Source organism: Aptenodytes forsteri, unplaced genomic scaffold (assembly GCF_000699145.1).
Source record: "Aptenodytes forsteri isolate BGI_AS27 unplaced genomic scaffold, ASM69914v1 Scaffold309, whole genome shotgun sequence".
NCBI lineage: Eukaryota > Metazoa > Chordata > Aves > Sphenisciformes > Spheniscidae > Aptenodytes > Aptenodytes forsteri.
This window is the reverse complement of record NW_008795857.1, coordinates 4,581,012-4,586,853: the sequence shown is the minus strand read 5'-3', so window position 1 is coordinate 4,586,853 and position 5,842 is coordinate 4,581,012.

The window sequence follows — 5,842 nt, the reverse complement described above, 5'->3', positions numbered from 1 at the left end:
CCTCGGCCGGGCCTTGCCGCAGCTTGGTGTGCCTACGGCGACAGCAGCCTCTAGGTCGAAGCTAAAAGCAAAAGGGCTTTGGTTTGGTTTTTTTTTTCCCCCTGTGCTGTGGAGCTTGTCGGTATGGCTGTTGTCCTTAAGCAGAAGTGTGTTCAAGAGCTATCCTTGGCTGCTCGGTGAGGTGATGCTGAGCCTGAGCTTCCAGCTCAGAAAATTTCTGAACAAATTTCCTTGCTGTGACTGCCAGGAGCTGGGATGTCATGATAGGGAGGAATCGCTTCCCGCCTCCTTAAGCAGAAGTGTGTTCAAGAGCTATCCTTGGCTGCTCGGTGAGGTGATGCTGAGCCTGAGCTTCCAGCTCAGAAAATTTCTGAACAAATTTCCTTGCTGTGACTGCCAGGAGCTGGGATGTCATGATAGGGAGGAATCGCTTCCCGCCTCCTCCCTCCCCTCACCTGAGCACTCGCTGCTGACCATGCTTAGTGCAGGCAAGTGAGTATGACAGTTTCGATTCTCCTTAGTGAAGCATGAAACGCTTCTCTTACTTCATGCTGGCGGCTGTTCTCCGGTGAGGAGGAGGAAGAGTGTTTTCAATTAACTGAAATGGGCTAGCAGTAGAAAGAAATGAATGCAGAGAAATGAAGGTTCTGATAAAATTCTGTTTCCCAAATTCCTGAGCCTTTATATCTTGTTTATTTTCATGCATTAGATTTGTATTTTATTACTAGCTAGATGACATGTGAGATCTTGTATTTGAAGACCCAGTCAATTTTTGCAGACTTGGATGAAATTTTGCCTGTGTTTTTTGGGAATGTATTTGCTAGAACATAACACGCCATTTGAAGCATACTACTTACAGCAGCGGCAACAAAGCAACAGGCTGATGGGTGGGGTTCCGTCTATATAATAGATGTCTGTATCCGTAATAAGGTCTGTATCCGTAATAAGGTATTTCGGCTGGGAGTGGTTGGGTACAACTGTGTATTAAAACGAACTGCTCCACCTTGACATTTTCTGAGTGAGTGCACCACTACACAGGCTCAGGAAATACACTCAGTTAGGCCAATCATCAAAATAAGCATGAGCTATATAAAGACTACCTTATTTTCCGTTACCATCGTCCACTCCTCCCCCTTCTCTCCGAAGGCTGATAATGTTCATCAGTGACCTTAATTCAATTATAAGTATCCTGGGATAAGAATTTCATCTTTGAAGATACCCGGCAGACTGCAGATCTGCTTCTGGTGGGAGCAAAGCACAATGACTGTGGAGGCAATGGATACTCAACCTGTTCCAACTGACTACCCTAAGCAGCAGACTCGGCGACACTTGGAGAGGCACAAAGTTGTGCTTTACCATAACTACAAAACTGATGTGTATGTAGGAATTTCCCCTCGAGTTTTATATTGTAGATCACATCCAAGTAGTTTATCACTATAAGGAATATACTGTTATCCCAACTGTGTTCTATTTCTTCATTAAAAGGAAAACCATGTTTTCATGCATTAGTGTCAGGCATCTGCATCAAGTGCTCAGTTTCACCAACTGAAATAAGTACAAACAGCCTAGCAAGAGAGAGAAAATGGACTTGTTTGGTTTTGGACATCTCTTCCATGCTGTTGCTGTCTTTACATCAGTTTTAAAAAATGGTTTTAAACCACAGTTTGGTTTCAAAAGTCAAGAGTAAAAAGCCACAAACCTAAGAAACCCAGCGAATTTTTTTTTTCCTGTCAGAGTTTATATATAGTTATGCATATAATATCTAAAAGCTTTGCAAAAAGCCAGAACATTAAAATATTCTCTAACTTCTTTTTGCCTTGTATCCAAAGGAGGTCTACAGGAGATGTCCTGGTGGTTTCTGGTGATAGATTTCAGTGGCATTTGGAAGGTAAAGGAATCCAGATAGGAATAACTAATCAGAAAGTTCATTAAAACTTGTATCTGCCCACCAGTAAGTAAACTGCTCAAGGGAGGAATGGTAAAAAGAAAGCAAACAGCATATGTGTTGTGGTGTTAAAAGAGTTCAGAAGAGAAAAATAGTTGACTGACTAGTGCTCATCAGCGTTTTGTAGCACCCTGTCATCTTAGTGAGCAACACTTTACAATTACGATTTATAAACTCATTCTGTACTAGCTGTAGTGTCATCTTTCAATCACATGCCTTACTGAGTTAAATTTTTAAAGGGACTGAGCACCCATAGTGGGATTCAGATAAATTATTCCTAAAATCAGTACTGAAATTTGGACCCAATGGTGCAGAGCAAATTGAGAGTTTTCACGTTTTTGCAAGAGGAAGCACTACAGTTTGAGGGATTGAAAAAGTCAGGCAAGGTCCTTACCTGCTTTGCAGAGGTTTTTGTAATACTCCTGCAACTGGTGCTGCAGACTCTCACTGGGCAAAGGAGGTGCCAGTCAGTCTGCTCTGCTACAAGTTCAGCTCCCAAACTCTCTGGAATTCCAAAGCTCGTCTTTGAACTTGCAATTAGCTGCTGTTTGGAGAGATTTTAGCTAATTCGATGCTGAGGGCAATGTTGGGGTAATAAGATACCTCTGGATTCTCATTAGGCCTCAAATAAAGTCACGGGAGCAAATGACATTGAGAAAGAAAAGAACAGAATGAGAAAAGTTAGCAGTAGCTCAGTATGAATGAGTAAACAGAAATCAGAATTGAAGTTAATTCAGGTTGGACTGTTAGGTTAAAAAGCAGTACAGTAACAGAGAAAAACATAATACAATTATAATTTTTTACCTTCTTATGTCTGAGTCAAGACTAGATCTAGGGGCATGAGACAACCATGCAACACTCCCTCTAATATTAAATGGCTAGGCTACTAGTAAGAACAAAGACAATTTCTGTGTTTTTATGACAAAATGAGTGTTCTCTTGGTGGAAGATACTCCTCTGTCTTCTGAACTTTGCATTAATTTTCCCCTGGAAAACAGGGCAAAATAATGTATGTTTTGTCTTCTGGTCCAGGCAAAGCAGCCTGTTCATGAAAAATTTTGGACTGAGCCAAGTAATCAAGCCTTCCTGGGTCATGATGTCATGGAATTTGAGGATGGTTCAGCTGATAGCAGAGCCCTGGCTGGTAGGACAGAAAACGCATCCAAACAGACAATTGCTTTCAGATATTTTTACATCTATAATTACAAGGTTGATATTTCTGAATTTAAGGCTTGTCTAGGCTGGCTTCTTGTTTCAGCTCAATATTTACTTTTAGCTGGGAAGTGGAATGGGCATGCAGCCTCTACTCATTCCCCGACTCCAAGTCCTGGAAAGGGTATTAAGTAATCTGTTACAAAATAAACTTGTAAGAGAAGGGGGGGGCAGTCTCCCTTTGCCAGATAGCTCTTCCTTGCTGTGGGCGTATCAAGCTAGGGCATTAAAAAACTCTGGATAATAGACAATGAATAAAATCTGGCCTGCATTGACCTGTGGGGGTGGATTAAATTAAACCTGATGTTGGGTTTTTTTTTTCCATTTTGAATGCTCTGATTTTTTGATAAATGTCAGGTGTATGATTATTTATAGTGCGCAAGGTACTTTGTAAGCAATATACCCACAAGCCTGTATTTCACATGGTGCACATCTTAAATCAGTCAAATACATAGCAGTCAATGTCACAGGCAGCAATAGTCAGGAAGAGCCGAAAAAGACATTCCTCCTTTTTGTGCTTCCTTTTGGCTATTTAGATTCTTGCCGTGCTCCTATTTCAACGTGCTTATGCAGAACAGGCACCAGTGATTTCAGATCAGTTGGGGTGGATTGGTATTCTCCTAGGCTTCCTTTTTTTTTAATATCCTCTATGTTTGTTTTCCCATATGAGTGTAGATAATGCTGTCTGGAGCAAAAAGGGATCCGTGCCATCTGAAAGCTGTCCATCTTTCAGTTGAAATGGAAAAGTTCATGTTTTTGAACATGAAGAGGTTAGGAGAGATGAGCAAGCAAAATGCAGCACATGAAAAAGGAGAATGCTAGAACATAATGTGGATGAAATGGAAAAGCTCTGAGAGTGATTAGCTCAAGAGAGAGAGGATGGTCTTTGTCCTCATATCTGAGAACTTCTCTGGTATCTTAGTCAGGGGAAGTGGTTGGTTGGTTGGTTTTTTGGGGTTTGGTTTTTTTGTTGTTTTTTTTTTTTCTTTTGGAAATAAATAAGACATCGGAACCACGAAATCTGAAGTTTCACTTGTGTGCAGCTCATGCTCCAGCCTCACACATCCCCTATTTGCTGTCTTGAGAGTTTGCTGCTTTCACAACATTTTTTTGAAGGGCAGCTTCCTTGAGTGGAGAAGACATAAAACTTATTATCAAGGCCTCTACAGGAAAGTTTATTCTAGAAGCCTGTGGATGACCTGTGGGAGAAAGAGCAGGCTGGCCAAATACACACAGTGTAGAGTGTCAGTAGCTAGCTTGGTCGTGAAAAGGCAGTCTTGCAATTCTGACACACAGGCAAAGATTACTTGCAGGGCTGTGAGAAATCAAAATCCTCAGAGACAACAATTAAACAAGGAGAGAGATATATAGGTTTAGGAAAACCGCACTCTCCTCCTGCTCCTTTCAAGGAAACTCTGATTAGATGGTACTGTGGCCTCCAAGCTCTTGCTCTTATCTGCTGTTTCATACTCTCTCAGCCAGATCGCTCTGTTTTCTCAGACAGGAATGTTACTGATATTTTCCTTCCTCAGCACCCCACTGATAACACTTCTAAGCTCAGAGAATGCTTTATTGTATCTCTGATGAGCTGCGTGTTGAAAGTAAAGTTTGCTACCTTTGATTAATTATTTACAGGGATACGCTAATTTTCCCTGGCAAGAGAGAGTACTGAGGGAGGGTTTGGGAAAGTGAAGTATCCAGAGCATCTGCTATAAAATCACCAGTAGCAGCTAAAATTGCCAGACAGTGTGGTGACATTTACTGCACACTCCCGTTGTATAATGGTCTGGAGGGAATGAGGCTGGATGTCCTCTGAGGTTCGTTTTCTCTCAGCTGGAAAGTTGAACGTTTACTCACCCCCCAGTGCAATGTGCTCTTGTAAAAACTGAGTGTCGTGTTTGGGGACGCTGCTCACATGTGTGTGTTTATGCTTGGGACAAACATAGTCACTGAGCAGAATACAGATAAAACCGAGCGGATTTGTTTAGCTTGTGTTATTCAGATGATTGCGTAAGGTTAACATAATGATCTTGCTTATATGGCTGTTACTGTGCTAGGAGAGCTCTGCCGCTTTGGGTATGTTGATCTATTGTTGGCAAAGTGCTCTTGTAGTAGTATCTGCTACGAGCAAAGAACGCTGTACATATAAAAGCATATTTATACCCATAAAAGTACTGCCTGGGCTGCACCTGCCGGTGCTGACTTACACAGCGGTGTATAAATATTCCTGTGCTGGTCGACACCGCTAGACTGTGAGGCTGTGAAGTGTCTGCTGTGTGTCAGTATAAAAACATTCATGAGTGCCAGACGCCGTGCGCCAAATGCGATAGGAGGAGGAGGGGTGGAATAAACAGGATCACCAGGAAGGAACTGGAGGAATTTTGGGGAAAATCACATTTGTTCATGATGGGACTGATTTTTAGTTTGTTTTTCACTAGAAAAGTCTGAATGAGCTGCATGTGTTTAATTCGTTTGCTTCTCCTCCTCATCTCGGCCTCCTGCTTCTGACCGAATCCCTGCACTCCCTTGGGTTCGCCATCTACTTGGCTGCGGCACAGCACTTTAAAGGCCGATGAGGTGGAGGTGCTTGGGAAGAGATGACAACCGCTCCCAACCGCAGGGCCCCCGCGCGTCGCCTCCCCGGCAGCCTGCGACCCTGCGGCCGGGCTTGGGGCCTGGGCCGCCG